The sequence below is a fragment of the Phacochoerus africanus genome, chromosome 15 (assembly GCF_016906955.1).
Source record: "Phacochoerus africanus isolate WHEZ1 chromosome 15, ROS_Pafr_v1, whole genome shotgun sequence".
Classification (NCBI taxonomy): Eukaryota; Metazoa; Chordata; class Mammalia; order Artiodactyla; family Suidae; genus Phacochoerus; species Phacochoerus africanus.
The window spans coordinates 138,787,982-138,811,771 of record NC_062558.1 but is presented as its reverse complement, the minus strand read 5'-3'; the positions used below and the strand labels follow the sequence as shown (position 1 = coordinate 138,811,771).

The following is a 23,790-nucleotide window of genomic DNA, read 5'->3' as shown; positions in this document are numbered from 1 at the left end:
TCTTTCGAGTAAATCACAAGGTAAGCATACCCACTGTCCCCGGACCCTGACTTGGCACAGCCGGGAGGCCCGGCCGGCACATGCGGGTCCGAGAGGGCAACACTAGCAGTGGGGGAAGACCTAGTTCTCATTCACTGTCCACAGAGAAAACCAGCGACTATACAGAGACTACATTAAAGAGGGAATTTAGCAAGGCAACTACATAAAAGATGAGCACACAAACGTCAACAGCACTTCCATATACCAATCCTACAGAAAACCTAATCCTAAAAACAAGCACCATTTATAACAGCAGCAGAAATAAAACAATAGGACCTGGGGAAAGCATCCTAAAAAGCTCTTTAGGAAAAAAACAATTTACCTCTGAGAGACACTAAAGAGCTAAATAAACAGAACCATCTAAATAAATCTATGTTACATATATGTGTGCATACATATGTGTTTACGTATATATGTATACGCATATATACACTTACTCGTGTGTTTACACACTTATGTATATATACTTTTACTTACATGTGTAAATACCATAAATATATATGACATGTATATTTACACGTGCTAAGCAGAGAGGGAGAGAGCATGAGTGCACACATATTTCTGAAATGCAAGACTCATCTCACAAAGATGTTATCCTCCTCGCACGGTCTCAAGACCCAAGGGCCTCCCATCAAAACATCGAAGGCTATTCCGAAGGACTGGACAAGCTGATTCTGAAATCTGTTCGGATGGCGGCAACCTGAGGACCTGCTCGTCGATGGTAAGAGTTGGCTCAAAGCTGCAGTAATTAACACGGTGTGGTATTACCACAGAAACAGAGCTCTCCACGAAAAGAATCATAAATTCAATGATGTTGAACTACACGAACGCTAAGAACCCCTGGGAATCAGGGGGCTGCGTGAAGCAAATGAAAAGGTATGCTACCAACCAGGAGAGGGTGACACAGCCACGGGACTGACAGAGAATTCGGATCCAGAATATATAAAATGCTCCTATAGTCAATAAGACAAGGACACCCCAACAGAAATACAGGCCAAAAAACCTGTGCAAAAGCATTTTGCAGAAGAGGAATCATGAAGGGCAACATGAGATGTTTGACCTCCCCGGCAAGTAGGCGAACGGAAACTAAGATCCCACGAGATGTTCTTTTTGGCCAACAGGTTAGCGACTGTCAAGGAAATTCCAAGTTTGGGGAAGAATGTGCATCAACTGATAGGAGTCTGATCTCTCCAACCATTTTCACAAAACAGTTACTGTCTTGCCAACTGAAGGCTGACGGCGCCGTAACCGTACCCTTGAGCGTAGGCCAAGGAGAACCTTGATGAATGTGCACAGAGAACAGCCGAGAAGAGCGCTCACAGCTGCGGTGGGTGACAGCCAAACGCCAGGAACAGTCAAATGCCCGGCGACAGAGGACCAGGAAAGCAGACAAACAAATGGTCGTAGAGTCGTCCAATGAAATATGCTATCATGTCAGACAATGAACCTCAGCTACATGCAGCAAGCAACTCACACAAAATTCAGCAACGTGACTCTGAGCAAGCGAAAGCACATCTCGGAATATCGGGCAACAGGACATCCTTCTTATGGCGGTGAAAACAAGCCACACAAAACGAGCTCTTGTTGAAGAGCAGACAGATGGCAAAAATATGCACATTTAAAAATCAAGAGAACAATAAACACAAACTTCAGACTAGTGATAACTCTGGGGCAGGGAAAGGGGGGGGAAGCCAGGGATGGGACAGGACAGGGCAGAGGTAGTCGGTAAATTCCTCTTAAATTCATGGCAAGTTGACGAGTGTCCTGATCAAAATTTCTGCTTTATGACTTACAATTATCTCATATACTCTTTAGTATGCATCAAATACCCAATTTTTTTAGTTTTATTGAAGTATAGTCGATTTACAATGTTACAATAATTTCTGCTTATACAACAGAGTGATTCAGTTATACACACACACACAATCCATTCTTTTACAGATTCTTTTCCTATACAGAGTATCACAGAATACTGGGTAGAAAAGAAAAAAAGGAAAGAGCAAAATAGGGAAGGAGAAGAAAAAGAAAAAAACTGCATCAGAAGAACACGGAAGATCAAATTAATGTAGTAAGAATACTGAAGTCGAAATCCCATAAAATGGAAAACTGACAAAACCTGGAAATATTCACCCGGTGACTGGTAAATATCAATGAACACCTTTTCTAGAGGCTGACTATTACACCAAGAAAAACTTTCTAAACTTCATCATTTGAGACTGAAAACCAGAAGAGCCTCCCACTGGATACCAGCATGCTATGTCTGTTCATACAATTAAAATTTAAACATAACCCCGAACCTTGCAGGCAAACCATTTCCCCCTTCAGTTCCAGAGCAACTCCAGAGGTGGGTCCCTGGGATGCCAGGGGCAGCTGCACACGACAGAAGGCCCCTGGACCATTTAGGATGCAGGTGGCAACAACCACAGCTATTAGGGCCATGCTCTTTTGCCCATGTGGACACCCAGGAAAACCGGGCAACCCACTAAGAGAGCCCCATGTCTCTGCACACTTAGGTGAACACAGCTGCATTCTCATTTTCCCAGGTGTGTGCATGGCTGTGGGAAAAGCACAGACTAAAGCAGCAGGCCAGCTGGGCTGAGACCTGGGATGAAGACAGCTCGAGTGGATTCACTTATCGAATACAGGGCTGCAAGGAGCTCTCTCGATGACCAGGCAGACAGCGACACAGGGGGTTCATGCCGTCACCACTGATGAATTCCAGTGAAGAGGGGCCAGGCTAGCCAGAGATACAACTGCAGTGGTCTGTGCACCAGGCAGGGTGAATACACTCTTCTGTCTGCTCTCAGCAGGAAACGCCAAAATGACAGCCCTCAGCAGGGTCCCTTGCTAGTGACACCACCCATTTAACATCTCAACAATGACAAGAGAAGAATCATCTAAACTCAAGATGCCTCTGATTTCCTCTGACTTCCCAAATCTGTCTTCTCCTTGCGGAGTTGGAGTCATCCCCCTTTAGATGAAAACCACAAATAAAGCACTTTACATTTCCTAACAGAGAGTCAACTTGTTTCTGCCAACTTCACCAAGCATGCGTGTGTCCCTCCGGCCTTGACCTGGACCTAATAAGCAAGCAAGCAAAAAGCACTGCCGGCCCTTAAACCATGGGAAACCGGCTGACCCCCAGGGAACGGAAGAGTCACGAAGCCAACGGAAAGGACTTGGCTGCCCCCACCTTAGTCCTGGGAGTGCTCGGAAGATGAGGTGTGACCGAAGCCAGCAGGCAGGTCCACTGGGAGGACTGGTGGCAGGTGGGGAAGGGGCTTGACGGGGGCAGGAGGGGCCCCAAAATGAGAAGTACTTTGCTCAAGATCAGACAGGAACGGCGGGGCCAGCAGCTCCCGCTCCCCCTCCCCCTCGTGCCTCCTGCATCTACTAGAAGGCAGAGCAGGAACAGGAGGGAGGCTCTGAAGGCCACCCTGCAGCTGACCTGCACACGCCCCCCCCCCCCCAAGTGCATGCCCTCTGCTTCTTCCACCAAACTCTCCTGAGAAGCTCCCCCTCTAGCCCCACCTCCGCCTGAGCCTGGCCTACTACCCACCCGGCTCATCATCCCTCGTCCCCTAAACAACAACAGGCCACACTCGGCGTCCGGTCCAGGAGGCACAATAAAACAAAGGGAGAAAGTCATACAAACAACATTCTTCCATTCCTCCCTTTGTTTAAAAAAAAAAGCCAACATTACATTGCTCACTGTCCCTCGTTTAAACTCTAGGACAAATTCCTCCCATAGGAAATGGTTTACCTCTGCTGAATAGATGACGCTCATTTACTGATTATACAAGCGGCTCCCCTTTTCACCATGGCCACCTGTGTGCTCAATTTTAGATTCCATTTGTACTTGCATAAGCTGTCCTTAGACCTGGTTTCCTGGCATATTTAACTTAACTTTCACTCTTAGTAAATGGTTCTCTGGCAACCACAACCACCTAAATACAGCCAAGAATCAGAAAACAAACAAAAAGCCTTTTGTCAGTCAAAACACCTGTCATAAAATCCATGCAGTAAAGGCCTTGGGCTCTGAAGCCAGCCTTCCTTGGTTAAAATAGAAATTATAAACATGCCCCATAAGTTCGGGAGATATAGGAAGCATGTGCATGAGAAAAGGAGAAGATACAAAAGAGGCCAAGATGGAGCTTGTATGTAAAATACAATATCTAAAACGAAAAATACAGAGAGTTTGCTTTGTGGCTCAGCGGTTAACGAACCCCACTAGGATCCATGAGGATGCAGGTTCAAGCCCTGGCCTCACTCAGTGGGTTAAGGATCTGGCATTGCCGTGGGCTGTGGTATAGGTTGCTTGGATCCCCTTTTGCCGTGGAGAAGGCCGGTGGCTACAGCTCCAATTCCACCCCTAGCCTCGGAACTTCCACATGCCATTGGTGCGGCCCTAAAAAGCAAACTTTTAATTAATTAATTAACTAACTAAACAAAAAAAAATGAGAAATACACCTGATGCAATTAACAAGTTAGATACAGCAGAAGTGAAAAAAAAAAAAAAAAGAGTGGCGAGGAAGATGTAACACTTTTTAAACTATCCCGGAGGAGAATGAGGGAGAGGCGGAAGGAAATGAACAGATCATCAGAAGATGTGGCACCGTATTAAGCAGTTTAACACACATGCAATTGGAGTCCCAGAGAAAGGCAGAAACATACTTAATACTTCAAATAAGATGAAAAACCTATACTTACTGCTGTAAGAAACTCAATGAAACCAAAGCAGAAGAAACATAAAGAAAACTAAACCAAGTCAAATTATAAACAAACTGTTGAAAATAAGTGATAAAAAAAAAAACCCTGAGAAGTGGTCAGAAGAAGGGGGAAAAGACAGATTCCAGACACAGGAACAAAATTAAGGACAGCAAACAGATCATCAGAAACCACGCAAGGCATATTTCCAAACCATGGGACAACATATTTAAATCATGAAGAGGAAAATAAAAGGCCAATTTAGATCCTATAAGCATGGAGTTCTCGTTGTGGCGCAGCAGAAATGAATCCAACTACTATCCATGAGGATGTGGGTTCAGTCCCTGGCCTTGCTCAGTGGGCCAGGCATCCGATGGAGATGGGATCTGGGGTGTAGGTCACAGACGCAGCTCAGATCCTGCATGGCTGTGGCTGTGATGGAGGCCGGCAACTGCAGCTCCAGCAACTAGCCCGGGAAATTCCACATGCCGTGGGTGTGGCCCTAAAAAGCCAAGGGGAAAAAAAAAAAGAATTCTACAAGCAGCGAGACATCTTTCAAGAATGACAATGAAATAAAGCCTTTTTAAGAAAAGAAAAAAAAAAGACAATGCATGTACTAGCAGACCTGCATTCTAGAAACACTGATGCAAGGTCCTTAGTCATAAAAAAGACCAGATAAAATTCTGATTTACACAGAAGACTCAAGAACATGAGAAATGGTAAATACATAAATAAATAGAAAAGATGGGGGGGTTAATTTAATTTTATTAGAGGAGAGTTGACTTACAATGTTGTATTCGTTTCTGGGTTTTTTTTTTCCCATTTCTAATCTCTTTAAAAGATAACGGACTGCATATATATATATATATATATATATATATATATATATAAAACAGTATATTTTGGAGTTCAAAACATATGTAGAAATAAAATGTACAAAATGAATACAACAAAAAATGGGATGAGCGCGTGTGAGCGTATAAGACACTGCAGACACACTGAGGACGCTGCGACTGCAGACCCCGCTAAGCTAAATGTGACTGTCACACACGACTGAGAGAAGAGAGTCAACAAGCCAGTAGTCTAGATAAATAATACATTGAAATCACTAAAAAATATATTCGAGTAATCCAAGCAAAAGCAGGGAAATGTGGGGAGGCAGTCGGAAAAACAGACGAGGCGAAGAGGATACAAATATCAAGACGGTGCACTTGAACCCAACCACGCTGATAATAACATAACATGGAAATGGTCCGAATGCTTGAATTTTATTTATTTATTTGTCTTTTTAGGGCCTCACCCACAGCCTATGGAAGTTCCCAGGCTAGGGGTCGAATCGGAGCTACAGCTGCCGGCCAACGCCAGAGCCACAGCAGTGCCAGATCCGAGCCGTGTCTGCAACCTACACCACAGCTCGCAGCAATGCCAGATCCTTCACCCACTGAGCGAGGCCAGGGATCGAACCTGCGTCCTCGTGGATGCGAGTTGGGTTCGTTAACCACTGAGCCACGACAGGAACTCCCAATTACTTGAATTTTAAAAAGACCTTGTCAGATGAGATTAGGATGCTATATCTACAAGAAACACACGTTAAATACAATGACGAAATGGATAAAAGGTAAAGGAATGGAAAAACATTTACCACAGAAACAGTAATGGAAGGAAAGCGGAAGTGACCTTGATATCTTAATATCAAACACAGTTTCAAAACAAGGAAATTACTAAGAGTAAAGGCCAATGGGGTAAAAGGGTTAATTCACAGAGATGACATACAAATTCTAAATACACATGCATCTAATACAAGAGCTTGAAATAGATGAAGTTAGAACTGAGAACAAAAGGGAGAAAAGACAAATCTCCAGCTGTACTTGGGGATTTCAACACCGGGTTCCTAATAATTCACAGAACAGAGAGGTGGAAAAGCAGTCAAATGACAGAATGTTTGAACAACCCTAGAGACGAACTTGACCTTATTACCATTTAAAAGCATCCTCTACCCCAAGACCATAGAATACACATTTTTTCCAAGTGCACACAAACACTCACCAAGACAGATCATGTTCTGGGCCATAAAACAACTCTCAATAAACTTAAGAGGGCTGAAACCATAAGAAGTATGTCCTCTGACCACAGGGAAATTAAACTGGAGATCAATAACAGAGAGGGATCAGGAAAATTGCCAAAATTTGGAAATGAAACGACATGCTTCTAAATAACCCATGTGCTAAAGAAGAAATCACAAGGGAAATTGGAAAACACATCACACTGAATGAAAATGAAAACCCAATATAGCAATCCATGGGATGCAGCCAAAGCAGTGCTTAGAGGGAAACTTTAGCACTGAATATTGCCATGAGAAAAGACAAAGGGACTCAAGCTTCCACCTTAAACTACCAAAAGAAAGGAAGCTAAACCCAAAGTAAGCAGAAAGAAAGGAATAATAAAGCTAAGAGCAAAAATCAATAAAATAGAAAAGAGAAAAATCAGTAACAAAAGTTGAGTCTTTGGGAAAAAAAGTTGGTAACCTCTAGCCAAACCAATCAGGAGGAAAAAAAAAAAAAGAGAGAGAGAGAGATACGCAACTACCAATATCACTAATAAAAGCAAAAGCATGATTTAAAATCCCCAAAACATTAAAAGGACAATAAAAGAATATTAAAATAACTTTAAGCCAATAAGTTTAACACCTTAGATGAAGTGGCCAAATTCCTTGAAAAACTGCTATTACCACAAGTCACTCAAGGAGAAATAAATGACTTGAACAGACTGCTGCCTACTGAAGAAATTGTTTGTAGTTAATATTCACCACCACCAAATCCTCCACACCAAAATGGCTTCACTGCTTGTACAGAAATGGAAACCATTAAAAACAAACAAAACAAAAACCCATAAAATGGGAGAAAATCTTTGCCAACGATGCAAGAGAAGAGCTTAATCTCCAAAATATACAAACAACTCATGCAACTCAACAACAAAAAACCAAACAACCCAACTGAAAAATGGGCAGAACGTGTTACCAGACATTTCTCCAAAGAAGACATACAGAAGGCCAACAGGCATATGAAAAAATGTTCAATATTACTAATTATTAGAGAACTGCAAATCAAAACTACCATGAGGTACCACCTCACACCAGTAAGAATGGCCATTATTAACAAGTCCACAAATAACAAATGCTGGAGCAGGTATGGAAACAAAGGTATCCTCCTCCACTGTTGGTGGGAATGTAAATTGGCACAAGCATTACGAAAAACAGTATAGAGCTACCATATGATCCAGCAATTCTGATGCTGGGCATATATCCAGACAAAACTTTTATTGGAAAAGATACATGCACCCCTATGTTCACTGCAGCACTATTCACAATAGCCAAGACGTGGAAACAACCTAAATGTCCATTGACAAATGAAAGAATTCAGAAGATGTGGTATATATACACAATGGAATACTACTCAGCCATAAAAAAGACAAACTAATGTCATCTGCAGCAACATGGATGGATCTAGAGACTTGTATACTAAGTGAAGTCAGAAAGAAAAAGACAAATAAATATGATACCGTGTATCAGGAATCTAAAATACGGAACAGATGATCCTATCTAAAAATAAAAAACAAACAAACAGAAACAGAAACAGATCACAGAGCATGCGCAAGAGCAGACCTGGGGTGCCCAAGCGGGAAAAGGGAGGGAGTGGGAGGGATGGGCATTTTGGGGTTTTTTTGGATGCAAACTGTTATATCTGGAATGGATGGGCAATGGGATCCTACTGTACAGCCCAGGGAAATGCGTGTGATTGGGTCACGTTGTTGTACAACAGAACGTGACGAAACACTGTAAATCAACTACGCTTTAATTTAAAAAAATGCAGCTTCACTGGTAAATCCTATTAAACATTTAAAGAGGAAACAACACTAATACCATAGAAACTATTCCAGAAAACAGAGACCTTGTTTTATGAGTCAGATTTCCCTAACACCAAACCAGAAAGACCCTTTGAAAGATAAAAGCTAGAGATCAACATCCTTTATGAGCCCAGACACACATATCCCCAAAAACATTAACAAGCGGAATCCAGCAGTACATGAAAATAATACATCCAGTCCACATGGGATTATCCAGCAACACAAAATTGGTTGAGCCTATGACAATCAATCAGGATCGTTCACCATATTAACAGCACACAGGAGAAAAACTCCCTCGATCTGGTAAGAGGCACCTACGAAAACAGGCAGCTAGAACTTCGCATTGACCGGTGAAGGACGATGAAAACGAGGAATACGGTGAGTCGAACTGCTGACGACCAGACAGTGGCACCAAACTGTGGAGGGAGGGGTCCTAACCATGCCCACCACAGCCTCGCGGGAGGAAAAAAAAAAAGCTCTCAAGCACCTCTTGATGAAACAATCCACACCAAACTGCGGAACGTGACTCGGTCTTGGCTTCCTACTGTTCTGTGCCCATCTGTGCCCTTCCGCCACAACTCGAGACGGATGCTTGTGCGGGAAGCACCCATGATGACTCCAGATCTGAGATGCGCTGCCCTGCTTTTTCATGAAGAAAAGCTCTACGTGTATGAATGAATCATCATCTCTGGTTCCTCAGGTATTTTCTCAAAAATAAACAGTGACAGAGTTCTCATCGTGGCTCTGCGGGCTAAGAACCCGACTAATACCCATGAGGATGCAGGTTCGATCCCAGGCCTCCTTCAGTGGGTTAAGGAGCCAGAAAGCTGCAGCGTAGGCGGCAGCTGCGGCTTGGATCCCACGTTGCTGTGGCGCAGGCCTGCAGCTGCAGCTCAGATTTGACCCCTAGCCTGGGAACGTCCATGTGCCACGGGTGCGGCCCTAAAAAGAAAAAAAACGAAAAAAAGAAAAATAAACATAGTGAACCTGTCACTGTCAGGAACACAACCGACAGTATTTGCGTTGAATGATCAAATGAGGGCTCTCAAGCTGACGGCTAGGAAACGTGCCACCACCATGGCTTGAGCGCCCCAACTCCAAGACTTTTCTAAGGAGAAAGGTGTTGACATCAGCAAAGACCACCTCTCCTCCTGTGCTGTGAAACATGCCAACGTCTGAAAGGTCTGTACAGTGCAGCAAACCCTTACTTCCCAAAGGACCGATAAACGGTGTGACACCCTCGGGGGCGTGCTGTACAAATGGGGTGTTGTGCACCCGGGGACAAGACGTCCACGGCCCGGGCCCACATTCCACAGCGGACCTTCAAGAAACTGCTACCCGCCAAGTGGTGACGTGGTGTCGGAGAAGACTGGCCACAATTATCCACAAAGGCCCTTTTCCGGTTACTTCTTTGTGGGAACCAAACAACCTGTTGTGATAGGCTGAACGCCAAAAGCAGAGACAAAATCCAGCTGTCTTCTATTAACCCGGTCATTTAAGATTCAAAAATATATTTATAAACCAAGACAACTCATCTCACTAATCCTTTATGTAATATAGTTACTTTTCATTTAAACTGTTATTTGTGGAGTTCCCGCTGTGCCCAGCGGAAACGAATCTGATTAATATCCATGAGGACGCGGGTTCGATCCCTTGCCTTGCTCAGTGGGTGAAGGACCCGGCGTTGCTGTGAGTTGTGGTGTATGTCGCAGACTCGGCCCGGATCCCGCAGTGCTGCGTCTACGCTGTAGGCCGGCAGCTGAGCATGGGAACTTTCACTTGCCTCAGGTTCAGTGCCAATGCTCCCCCCCCTCCAAAAAAATCGCAAAATAAAATGTGTTATTTGTATTAAAATGAGATGGGTTTACTGTTGCTGAAGTGAATCAATAAATATTTTAAAATTCTTCAACGTTAACTTTTCATGAGGTATTAAGTATTGATATATGAGTAATATATGATCTATATGATATATGACTAATCCCTACTTGTTTGTTTGGTTTTGGTTTTTTTTGTCCTTTTGTCTCTTTAGGGCCACATCTGTGGCATATGGAGGTTCCCAGGCTAGGGGTTGAGTTGGAGCTGCAGCCACCGGCCTACACCACAGCCACAGCAATGCACCATCCAAGCCTCATCTGCGACCTACACCACAGCTCACGGCAACGCGAGATCCTTAACGCACTGAGCGAGGCCTGGGATCGAACCTGTATCCTCATGGATGCTAGTCAGGTTCGTCAACCGTTAAGGCACAATGGGAACTCCCCTGTTGAGTTTTAAGAGCACAAACCATGATAGGAACACAGGGGTGGAGGGAGGTGTCCTGAGACCCCATCCCACCTGCTCTCTCCACCCCAAAACCCAGGGCCTTTGGGCCTAACCCCCACCTGCAAACTCGAGGAAAACACAGGTGCACACCTGCACCCCCATCTAACACCCAGAGCTCGAACAGAGGGGCACCAGGGCCGCCCAGGAAAAGACCCACCCCCCCATCTTTTCAAATGCTTGCCACCCCTCTGCCACCACCTGTGCAAACTTTTCCCCCAAAATCTGACTAAATCTCTCTAGGAGACTTCTTCATAAACCTTGTAAAAGAGAACTTACCACTATTTCAGCTTCAAAGATGGAAACAAGAGGGGGAAATAAAAGAAAGAATCCTTTGGTGTTGCCAGTCAGAGTATGAATACAATTCCATACGAAAGCATTTAAAACACATTAGATTTTTGGTCAAGATGAAAGACACTCCCCCCCAAAAATCAAGCCATCTATTTTAATTGGGTTCCCATGGTAACTGTACACTTGGATTTTTCAATATAACGTCCCAAAGGCCCAATGCACACTTGTAAAATAGACTTCAAACAGGCTGAACGGTTTTTACATTACAGCGCTCCCAGGAAGATCAATTACTACACATCCCCGCCCTGACCGTGAGTGGCGGGAGATGCTGATGCCACTTGCCACGTTAACCTAAGTCACAGAAGGCACAGTGCGTATCACAACAGTTCTATAAGACTAGTCAGATATCTGAGACTCACAAACCGATAGTCCCGCTGTCCCAGAATCATGTTTACGAAAATGTAAGAAATCGAGCCCAACTACATACCACACCATCACACCCCTCTTACTGATTTCAGGATAAAGAGAATCGATCACTAATGATTACACCGTAAGATGCCCACAGGGTCATCATATTCTTAGAGACTCTCACTGTGAAATTACACAACAAACATAGCTGTGCTAATACACAAATAAGTAAAACACGACGGAGAACTCAAACTCACATTTGAACTGTTAACGGCACCACCTGAAGCACAGCACACAACCGCACCCAGGACTGTAGCTTCTCCTGCCCGGACCACAGCAGTCTCTCCCTGCCACAGCTGGCCCTGCAAAGCGGACTCCAGGGGCATGGTGCTGGCCACACTGAAAGGGCACAGAGGCTCAGAACCCAGAAATGGCAAGATCCGGTAAGTAAAAGTTTACAATCTGAGTCTTCTTGGCAACAATCCCCCAAACACTCACATACTTGAGCCCGCAGATCTGCAATGCAGAGCACCAACGGCCAACTGGTGACCTGACGGAAGTGGATTAAGTCTGTTTTATTATGTCCCCAGCAATGGCCACAGATGTGACACAGGCCGCTATGGAGCACGTGAGGGCCAGCAAACTTCCAGTGAGAAGGGTCCTGCTGAGTGCCCAGCTCAACAGAGACCTCCATGGATCCTCTGAGACATCTCAGCACAAGAAGTAGCCAACTGCATGGCTCTTAGAATTCTCGCCAGTGTCCAACAGAATGACCACAAGATGCTCCTCAAACCAGGGCGAAGCAGAGAATCAACTGACTGAGAGCAAGGAAGAAAAACCGAACCGCCATCGAAAAGTCCCAACCAACAGGCGGGCCCGCTCCGTCACCCTGCTCCTCATGCTCGCAAAAGCCAGTCCGGGACGCAAGCCCAGGACTCCTCTCCGTCTCGCCTCTCCCTCAGAGTCTGGGTCCCCAGCAGCTTTCCAGGACATGGCCCCCAGTGCCAGGGTAACACCAGGCCTGCCAACGGTCCACTGACCCTCTGGGTGTCTCTTGCCCCACCTGCCAAACCCCCTTCCGGCCACCTCTGGGGACCCCGGTTCTGCTCCTTCTGTTCTCCTTCACCCCAACACATATTCACACCTTTGGGATGCCAAGGGCTAAACCTGCCAAGCCCAAGGTCAAGGTTCCACTGATGTAGTTACTGGCAAAACCTCTCCTCCTGGCTGGCAGGCAGCTGCCTGCTCCCTGGGCCCTGGTGAAGACCTCTCTTTTCCAGTAAGACCACCAATCCTGCTGGACTTAAAACCACATTTATTCTTAATTACCTCCTCAGGGCCCCATGGCCACATACAGTCACCTTGGGAGAGAGGGCTTCAACACATGAATTTTCAGGGACATGTTCCATCGATAATAACCTGTGTCCCGCACCCTTTGTGGGGCCTTCCATCGGATAAGTCCCACACCAGGCCGTGGAGAGCTTCCAATAGAGAAAGCCAGCATCAAGAGAAAAAACCACAGTAAAGCAGAAACCAGACTGTAGGTGACAGGCCTGGAGGGGGGCACATATGGGGGCTGAAGAGGCTGCAGGAAGAGCTGAGACACGGGAGGACTCAGAAAGTCTGCGTCTGGGCTGAATCAGAAGAGGATCCCCAGGCGAGGGCAGAAGGGCCTGCGGGCCGCCCGCTGGCCACCCACGCTTAGAGCACAGGTTTCTAGAGAGGGTGCCAGAAAGGGCGTGGGGGACGCTGGGCTGAGAGTGGCATCAACATGAGACGCAGAGGCTGAGTTCAGGTGGGGCCGGGGTGGGAGGGGGGGAAGGTGCTCATCTCTCCCCAGGTCTGAGCCGAGCGCGGCACCAACGGGCGTCTTCAGGGACAGAAGCCCAGAGACTGCGGGGGCTCCGGGGGACAGCTGAGCCGGGCAGCTTCTCCATCAGGGGTGGGAAAACTCTCTTCTAGCACCAGAGCCCACGACGGCTCTGACCTACACCCCAGGAGGCAGCCCCCCCTCTGCGAGCTGAGCAGAAGCTGCCCAGCCTGAGGCAGAGAACGTAGCTGCTTTCCAACAGGGGACCCTCGGCCCACCGTCAACTCCGGGCGGCCTGGAGCCAGGGCCCCCCGGTCCCGAGTCTCACTGGCCAAGGGCAGGGCAGCCGTGAGCATCCGGCCATCAGAAAGGATGGCGCGCAGCCGGCCGCGGCGCAGCTGGGACGGCCCGCCCGAACGCAGGGCTCGCCCGAAGCACATCAGATAGCTGCTTCCACCACAGAAACCACTGGAAACACTTCTGGCCAACACAAAAGAATATTTAACCAACGCCTCCAAGCGTCCATCCCGTCTGTGTGGTCTCGTGCTGCTCAACGCCTCGGAGGATGAGCGCCTCAGGCCCCGAGAAGGTTTCTGAGCAAGAGACCTCAACGTACAGAGGAGCAAACCACGGAGGCGCCTGAGCCCTGACCTCTGGAGGCTCTTCTGGTGGGAGAGACAGTCCAGAGAAGGCTAAGGACAGAACGGGGGAAGCCGGTCCAGAGGGAATAGCAGAGGCTCCAGGAAACGTTCTAATGACATGCGCGGCAAAAATAAATTTTTTTAAAAAGCTGAGAGAAAGTCTGTTAAGCCCATATACCTTTGTAGGGAAAACGAAGAAAAGGAAACAACGGACTGAGACTCAAAGACCCAAGAGCATCGAAGCCAGTGGTGGAGCGGCCGTGAGGATGTCACCCAGGGCGCGGAGCGAGCGTGCCCGGGCCACCAACCACCCGGCTGGCCCGGACCTGTCCCCTTTCAGCCCTGAAGGACACCGCTGCTCACGGTGAGCTGGACACAGACAGAAGGCAGTGCTCTCCGGGAGCCCGTCCCCCTGCTGGGCTGAAGGGGTCCACAAGGGCGGCTGATCATGGCCAAGAGAGTGATTAAACCATGCTGACCATGAGGAGTATTTATTTAATTTTAGGACCTGCATTTTTGTTCGAAGTAACAGTTCTTGCAACAAACTTCAAAAGCCACCACGCTGGCGCAGACTCCTTCCGTGACCCCGCTCGTGGGCTGCCCGCCCCAGCCCCCCCCCCCAGCACCTGCCCCCAGGGGCGGCCCGGAGACTGATGGTCCTGAGTCGGTGCGGGTGGTGTAATCAGCACGCACGCCGGCTCGACTCGCCGCATCCATCTGCCTCGACAGCTTAATCTGATGATAACACAATGATGACAGAAACAAATTTTTCTGCACAATAAAGAATAGCACACATGGGCTTTTCTTGGGATAGCTAGCTAAACTCAGTAACTTTCGGAAATACATCATTTCTGTTCCTCGCCCTTTATTCCAAGAACTTCCACTCAGTGTGAAAAGCCTCAGGAGAAAAGGCCGCTGCCCACCCCTGGAACGCCTGCTTGGGGCCACACTGTCTCCTCTGAGTCCCTGTCCCCCGACACCCCCACGGTCCCTGCTGTCATGGTGAAAGCAGACGAGCGCGGGACCTGGAGACTTCGGGGCAAGCCCGGATGTAGTGACCACGCTGGACATCGGCCTGTCCTGTCACCCCCGGCCTCCCCCGCAGATGCCCCCCCGCCCTGGGACCCCTCAGGCCCCACGTGGTGGCCTCCCTCCCTGGCCACCCCGCCTCGTCGCTCAGCGGTCCGAACGTTTGGTGTCTGCACCCAGGAAGACTAAGAGCGCGCTGTCCTCATCATCCGCGTTCTGATGTGACTGTGCGCCCCAAACTCGACAGTTTCATTTTAAAGATTCTGTGACTACCTGCAGGCGGGTACAGGTGACCCCGCGGAGCGCGGGCTGGGGAGGCCTGTTAATGAGCCTCAACCCTCCCCGCTGACACTTCTGCCTGAATGAACAGTCACAGGAAGGCAGTCTCCCTGCTTCGGAACCCAAATGCCAGGCCCGGCGGAAAGGCCTCCTTCCCTCCAGGGCCAGGCCTCCCCCCAGCTCCCTGCGGACCGTCCTCAGGCAGGTAAAGAGCAGGTTCACCGGACACTTTGCCGCCTCACTAAGGAAGACGATGGGCACTTCGGCGTCTCCCGCACCTGCCCTGGCCCTCTCACCCGCGGCTCCCGCACGCGGCCCCGCGGGACTGCCCGGCAGCATGGCACCTGATGGGCCCGCCCGCACGTGACTGTGCATGCCAGCTGCCTGCTGTCCCCCGGCTCTCCTGCCTCCCCCCACCCACCCCCCATGTCGGCCAAGGCCGCCTCGCCACAGGTGCGGCCAGCTCCTGTCCCCCACTGCCAAGGCTCCAAACTGCCACAGGCTTGGGGAGAACCTCAGTGCAGCCCCCAGCGGCCCTGCCCCGACTCCCAAGTTCCTTGCCCAGCCCCGCACACGTCCCAGCCTCCAACTGAGCTACTGGAGGGTCCCCACCACATCCTCCAGGCCCCATTCCCACTGCCCAGCCCCCTGAAGAAACCTTACCAGCCTCTGCACAAATGCTCATCCATGACTCCCACGAGATGAGGGCCAGGTTGAGGGGACATGGCAAGGAGCCCCAAAACAGAGCCTGGCACATGGATGCTCCCCTCCTCTAGCACCCACCCACTGGTCCTACCACTCTCACCAAGTAAGGGGTATATGGGGGCGCCTTCAATAAACAGCAACCACACACAGACGCAGCCTCTCCCGGTGCAGGTGGCAGACCAGGGAGGGGTCAGGCACTGTCTCGAAAGGACAGGCTTGGGGCACTCTCTTTCCCACATTGCAAAGGATCCTGCTCGCCCGCAATGGTACCCCCAAAGCCTAACTGAACGTCCAGGTAATGTATTTATGATACCTCTTCCCCCAAAGACTTCTGACCGTTTCTCTGCTTCGCCACCTCAAAGGTGGCATACACGCTAAGTGGAGGAAAGCCTGCCCCTACTACAGATAAACCCGGGCCGAAAACTCCTGAGAACCTCGTGCAGGCCACACGTTCCCAGGCAGCCTCCTCACACGCGAAACAGAGACTCCGAGTGTCCCCCTCATCAGGCGACCTTGGGGACGCCTAAGGCAGAACACCAGCACTCACTGCACTCACCAGAATCTTCTGGAATGTAACACTACCAGGCTGAACTGGATGTGAGGGTAAAGAGACCCCAAAATAAGTCCCATTGCCCCCCACACACACAGACTACTGCCGATTTTCTGATTTTGACAAAGCCCCCCGAATGGCCCGCATCACCCCTCACTCCTGTGGTTTCCCCCCTGTGGGGAGAAGGCTGCCACATGCCGGGGTCGCTGCTGGTTCCCAGCCACCACCAGAGTGCAGGGTTCAGAGTCTGGTCCTCCAGGAAGTTTTGGGGTTTTTTTTTGGTCTTTTTTTTTTTTTCTATTTCTTTGGGCCGCTCCCGCGGCATATGGAGGTTTCCAGGCTAGGGGTCAAATCGGAGCTGTAGCCACCGGCCTACACCAGAGCCACAGCAATGCGGGATCCGAGCCGCGTCTGCAACCTACACCATGGCTCACGGCAACGCTGGATCCTTAACCCACTGAGCAAGGGCAGGGACCGAACCCGCAACCTCATGGTTCCTAGTCGGATTCGTTAACCACTGCGCCACGACGGGAACTCCCAGGAAGTTTTTTCAATGTCACAGACAATTAAGGGCAAGCCTCCCAGAGAGAGTGACTGAGGGCTGAGGGAGCCAGGCTGTGCCCACACGCTAAGCCCACTGGGCCTGCCCAGGGCCCACACAGCACAAGTGTGCCACCAGCAGGCACACGTGGACACCCAGAACAGTGCCACATGAGTGGCCATCACCTTGAGGCCGGCCACTCCAGAGGGTCCCAAAACCAGGCACTGTCAAACACCGCAAACAGACAGCAGAGGCAAAAGGAGTTTCGGAGACCCAGCGCGCCCGCCCTGGGCGCGGCGATGCTCCAGACCAACCAAACAGAGGGCCACGGCTCCACGAGTGCGGACGCATGGGGGGCGGGCGCAATGCTGCGACCCCATCTCTAGTCCGGCCTCCACCAAAACAGCGCCGTGACTGAGTGAACAAACGCCCACGGTTTGCGGCTCACCACGGGCCGGGCCTGGGCTCTTACCCCAAATGGAGTTCTCCTCCCACAGCGCACAACAGCCCTGAGTGGCAGTGTCCTCTTCCTGCTTTCAGAAGAAACCAAGGTTCAGAAAAGGTGACGTGACTTTCCCCAAGGTCATACACCATAATTAGCGGACCAGGCCCAAACTGCATCAGTCTTGTTCTCAGATGCTGCCACCTTCACCCGGGGTCCACCAGCCCAAATGAGGGCCTGGGTGGATGCTGACTGGATGGCGTGGGGTAGAGAACGAGGATGCTGGTTGGGTGGGGTGCGGTACGGGACGAGGATGCTGACTGGATGAGGGGAGAACAAGGACTCGAACTGAACGGAGGGAAACAAGAATTCTTTAGTTCCTCATTCTTTTTCCAGTCAGGCTCATCCTTCGGAGGCCACGGTTCCAAGTTAAAATTTCTACCCAGGCGGTGCTTCATACACCACAAAACCCATTCCCGTGTGTAGCTGGTCCAGGTACACAGAGTAAGTGTGGTCGTTGCCGTCCCATAGATGAGGCGGCAGCTGGGCATCCTCAGCTGCCCAAAGCCACCCAGCTAGAAAAGGGCATCACCAGAGCCCGCCCACTGTCCTCCCCCACACAATGCTGGCACTGCATAAATAAAAACTCAGTTCAGTTCCCCAAAACTGCGTTTGGTTGTAGAGATCAAAGTTAACCCTTACCTGAGACCATAAAACTGCTCCTACCCAGAGGGAGAAAAAGCAAGGCCAGCCGTCTCAAAGGGAAGATGGGTGTGAAACAGACATAGGGCTGCCCACGCTGCACGTGGGTCTGTAAAACTAACGCCCAAGTTTTGGTGACATCTGCATCTTCCATCACCAGCACAAGACCGAAAACGGTCATGCTCTGATAACATGTTGGGTTTGCAATTTGAAGAGATGCACATGTCTCTGAGGAGTTACAAAACCACACACAGATCCCTAAGCGCAGGCAACAAGGAACGGAGCCGGCTGCAGATGGACCCATCTGGAAGGGAGCTTGGGAGCCTGTGTGGGCTGGAGAGCACCTCTCGGACAACCCTAACGATGGGCTAGAGGTGCTTGAACACTGGGGTCCCCTAGGGACCTTGCAAAGACCCCAGCCCCCCGGGCCTGATCCCATAGGTCTGGCAAGGGGCCCGTCATCTGCCTTTTTAACCAGCACCAGGGAACTCCAGGTAGAGCCCAGACCCCCTTGTGCATAAACGCTGTCCTGCTAGAGCTGAAGAGCGCCCCCCTCAAGGAGAGCAACGGGGCCTGCATTTCGGTGGCGTCTCTAACTCAAGGCACCAGCAAATGGGCCCATCTGAAGGGGACGCCCTTTTGTTTGGGGGTAAACTGTAGCCAAACATTCAGGAACAAATGAGAAATGACTACCAGGTATCTATTAAACCTCGACATTTAAATGTCCCATCCCGTATTTTGCCCTGAGATGCACTTCACTCTTTTCGCCCACCTAGAAATCTCTGAACATTCAGTGCGGGAATTGCCCAATCTGTCAATAAGGTGAGAGTTTTCTAAACTACTATCCATACGACTCAATTTGTCAGTAAAAACTGCCACCAGCGCTGTGCTCGCAGAAGAAGGTCCATAAATGCATTATTGCGACTGGCAGATCGATGTCTATAATAAAAACAAATAGATTTAACAAGTGCCGGCTTTTACGAGCCGTGCCATTGGTGGACGGCGCACTCGGTCTCACCCCAGACTTCTGGGAACGGGCAAGACAGCGCGGGCGGCTGCTCTGCTGACTTCACAAGTGTTACGGGGAGGAAATTATTCTAACAAGAAAAGCGTCCAAGTAGGAGAGTGAATGCACCGGCACTAGAGCTCTCTCACAATGCCCTTCACCGTTACACACACACACACACACACACACACGTGACAACAGGCTTAACCATAAGACAATGTTTCTGCACAATTTTTAACTATTTTTACCACAGCTGCATCGCAGGCCAAATGAATTTACTCCAGTTTGGGGAGGGGGGTTGCTAGGAACCTGAGGCCTAGAGGGACCGCCCCCCTGCCCGCCTCCCCCCCCCCCGCCCCCCGCTAAGCCCCCGCCTAAGTGAAAATGACTTGTACTCTCAAAAACAAGTCGCAGTATTTCGCACCTGGCCGAGAACGTCCTCGCTCTGTCAGCGGCTCCTGGGGCCCCTATCATTTCGCTGTTAGCTGGAGACATGAGGGTGGCCTCCACAGACTGGCTTCGCTGCAGGAGATTCCAAGCAGTTTGGCCGAGACACTGCCTGCGACCAATCTGCCTCTCAGCCACATCTGCCAAAATCACTTTGATTCCTTCAAAGGTTACAAAAGGTCACAGAAATGACTTAGTCCTCTTTTTAGGCAATTCATTCTAACCATTATACAAAGGAGGAAGTCCGTGGCCCAGATATTCACTCTCTGGTTTTCCCCAAGCCCTGCAGCCCTCCGATGTAAGCTCTTTATTACGGTTAATGTTTTTAAGAAATTAAAAAAGAAAACCAGACTATTTCTTTCCACTGGCCAGCAGACATGCAGCAGTTCTGGCGGCCACAGAACGAGTCTTGCAGCACTGTCTAGAACAGAGGATCTCACACCTTCATCTACTTATGCCCGAGACAGGCCTGAAGCGCTAACAGAACAGGAAAACCAAGGTCAACCAAGGGCACACTAGCCACCCTGCACAGCCCCCCCCCCCCAGATAAACCACAGACATCAAACCAAGAACGGACATGGGGCTGGTTCATTTAACGTGTGTATTTATGAAGAGGCCACTGTCTTCCAATGAGAGTGGATGAGCGTGTTAGTTTATATGTCTCTGATTTTTAAATCTTCAGGTTTTATTTAAATAATATTCTGCGATAAGGCCAAGCTCTTTCAGATCGCAGCTGTATCAGAACTACCCATCCCAGGAAACGAGGGTCAGGGAGCCCTGTGACAAGAGCCAATGAGCTAAGGGCCTTTCAGAGACGGGAGCCCAGTGCACACGCCTCAAGTAGCTGAGATGCCACAGCATACCAGGCAAAGTGTCCAGAGGAAGACCTGGAGGCTGAGGCAGCGGAGCTAGGCTGGGTCAGAGCGGAGTGTGAAAACAAACCTGCAAGAATGTTAACAGATGACTACTTGGAAAGAGAATTCAGAAAACGTTTCGCTTTTGTTTCTCCCACCAACGAAAATATACTATAAACTGAAAGGAGCATTGATGCCTCAAAAAGGGGGAGCCGAAACTCAACAGTCTTGGTTTGACTGCCTGGCTTCTAAATGTCTGTTCTCTGCAAAGTAAGAATAAAGGCAACTTAGTAAGTCTATTTACTGAAAGAGCACCTATTTGGGGTTCCCGAGAAAGGAAGACTTTCTGGAGGAGAAAGTTCCCCAGGAACACCAGAGAGTCGTGTTCTGCCTGAGGCCTGCCTCTGACCCCCTTCCCTGCAGGAGGGACTGACTCCCTGAGCGAGGCACCTGTCAAAGAAGCACCTGTAAAGGAAGTGTGCAACAGTAGGCTGAGTGGAAGACAAGGCCCAGATGAGGCTCCGCTGATACCCGAGCAAGACCAAAACAGAGAGGAGAAGAAAGGCTTCAGGATCCCAGCGGCTGAACAAGAGGACGCTGTTAATTAACCACTGTGTCCCCACCTGGCGCTTTACTTCTTTAACCCCTGTTCTCCAGCAGCCAAGCCCTTGGGCAACAGCATCTCACAGGCCTGGTTAAACCTAGTTTGTATAATACAGACTTGTTTTAATGAGAGGACTATTCGCCTTGACAAGTACCTTTGTATAGTTTTACCCTTGAGGCCTGCTTCACCCGGTCCCACACTGCAACAGACACCACTCTCCCACTCAAATCCTAACTCAAAACAAGAACCCAAGAAGAAATGAAACACCTGCCAGAGCAAGGCCAGCTCTACTTTGTGACTTAAAGGCGCTGGGCCTTAGCAAGTGTGGACGTAGCCTGAACGGCCGCATGGGACAAGCATCTGAGTTACCACAATACTAACCGCCAGCGGCAGAGGGTTGCTCTGACATTGTTCACTTAAAGTTGTTCACCCCCAAGTGTGCTAAGCTCTCTTTTCTGAATCTTTTTCATGTTCCTGAGTGTTTTCTCCACTGCAGGACTCATGAAAGCAACAAAACCCTCCCCTAATCAAACCCTGGATGGGGACATGAAGAGGAAGGCCTGGCTTAGACGCTCTCAGGACTGGTGCTTCAGAAGACAGTCTAATTCTCAGCTCTTCGTGTCCAACAGCTTCGCATTCTGCAGCAAACTGCTGTGGTGACCCCTGCTCTGGACACATCGGCCTCCGTCTGCCTGAGGGCCGTCTGCCAAACAAGCAAAAGCTGTGCTCATACACAAAAAGTGCTTCCAGAACAGAAGGTCAGCTCCTGGGCTGAGGACCAGAGAGCAAACTCCATTCTGAGACGCAGGAAATGATGAGCGCACAGAGCGAGGTACACAGCTTAGACCTGCTTGACCAGGGAATTTCGGCCCAGGGTACAGGGCTCTCAAACACCAAATGTTCACTCTACGGGTTAGCGTTTACGGAGGCAGTGTGGGCCTAATAAACCCCAGCAGGATAACGAGGACCCCGGAACCTGACCCTCCTCTCACATTGTCTCAAGGAAGAGGAAATCTGGGGTTCTGCACCCCTAGTATGCTTAAGGCCTGCTGCAAGGGACGGCCAGGGTAGAGACTTCTGGAAGCTTCCTGGGAACCAGAGGCAGGCAGAGAAGGGGCGCCCTTGCCGCTGGTCAGCAGTGCGGGGTAGGAGGGTGGGCCGCCAGGGCGCTGAAAGTGTTGACCTTAGCGAGAGCAGCCACGACCCGCAGACCAGGCCACTGTCATCCAACCTGGTCGAGGAACCCCAGGCTGGAAAAAGGCGGGATACACCTGGGCATACCTACTCACACCTGGGGGCGGTGCGGGGTGGCTGGGGGGGTCAGAGCAGGTCCCACCATGATGGCAGGGGAGTGGGGGGGTGGGGGGACGACCACTGAGGGCTGGGCTGTCCCACGGGCTCCAGACGCCTGTTGCGCTCAGAGAGAGCCCGAACTTTGGCAGGAAGAAGGCCACCCAGACACTTACCAGGGTGCCCGAGCCGCCAACCGCGAGGAACCGCAAGCGCACCGACGCGAACTGAGGGAACGCGGGAAGCCCAGGCACGTCCTGGGCGCGGGGGGCGGGGCCGGGGCGGGGCCGCGCGATGTGGGCGGGGCCTGACGTAGGACTTGGGTCCCGACGCGCCAGGGACCAGGCGGCAGAGCGGCCCGGACGCGCAGAGGCGGGGCCGGCCCGGGGCTCGGGGGCGGAGCCCGGAGTGGGGCGGGACCCGAACGTGAGGGAAGCGAGGCGCCGACGCACTTGGGCGGGGCCTAGAACGCGGCGGGGGCAGGGCCGAGGGCGGGCACCGCCTCCCCGCCCGCGAGCTACCCAGGTCCGAGCATGCCCAGTGCGGCGGTAACCCCGCGGCCCCGCCGGCGAAACCGCGCGGCCCTCTGGCGCTGCCTGGCCGGGGTCTTCCTGGTCCCCAGGCCGGCCCGCTCCGGCCTCGCAGCCACGGCGTCTCCGCAGGCCCGTCCTGCCCTCATAAGCTGGGCCGCGCCCTTCCCGCCTCCGCCTCACGGGCTCTGCCTCAGTTTACCAACTGTCAGCGAGGCCAGGATGGTCAGGAGACTGCGCGCCAGGTGCACCCAGTAACCGCGTTGCAGGTTCCTTTCCTGGGGAGGCTGCGCGCCCAGGCACAGCCACTTCTCCTGCTGCTGCTCTCAGAGGGCAGGCAGAGTGCAGAGCTCAGCAGGTCAACATCCGGATTCGATGTTTCAGCAACGGGGCCTGGGGGTCAGCCTCTGGCGCCTGTGGCGGGTCTGTCGAGGTCCACTGCCCCTCAGATGCTGCTGGGTCACCAGGACCTAGACTCACCCAGTCTTTGTTGCTGTTCAGTGAGCACATGGCTGCCCCGCACCGTGAATTATGTCCCCCGAAAGAGGTATGTTGGAAACCAAGCCCTCGGCTCCCAGAATGTGACCTTATATGAAGATAGGGTCTTTTTACAGGGCAGCAGATGCAAACCAGGTCCTTAGTGTGGGCTCCTAAAGCAGATGACTGGTGAGCTTGTAGGCAAAAGGCCACGTG

General features: G+C 50.6%; 1 protein-coding gene across 2 annotated transcripts in view; it reads right to left on the bottom strand.

Annotated features, from left to right (window-relative positions):
• The window catches only part of MGMT (O-6-methylguanine-DNA methyltransferase), a 273,852-nt gene extending 250,990 nt beyond the window's left edge, over positions 1 to 22,862 (bottom strand). Inside the window, exons 1-2 of one of the 2 annotated variants that reach the window (XM_047762096.1) lie at positions 22,744 to 22,862; positions 17,695 to 17,755 (exon numbers count right to left, since the gene is read on the bottom strand). The gene's annotated coding sequence lies outside the window, so the exon portion shown is untranslated. The remainder of the gene's footprint in view (positions 1 to 17,694; positions 17,756 to 22,743) is intronic. The other variant, XM_047762097.1, reaches the window with a different exon arrangement.
• Between the last annotated feature and the right edge of the window lie 928 nt (positions 22,863 to 23,790).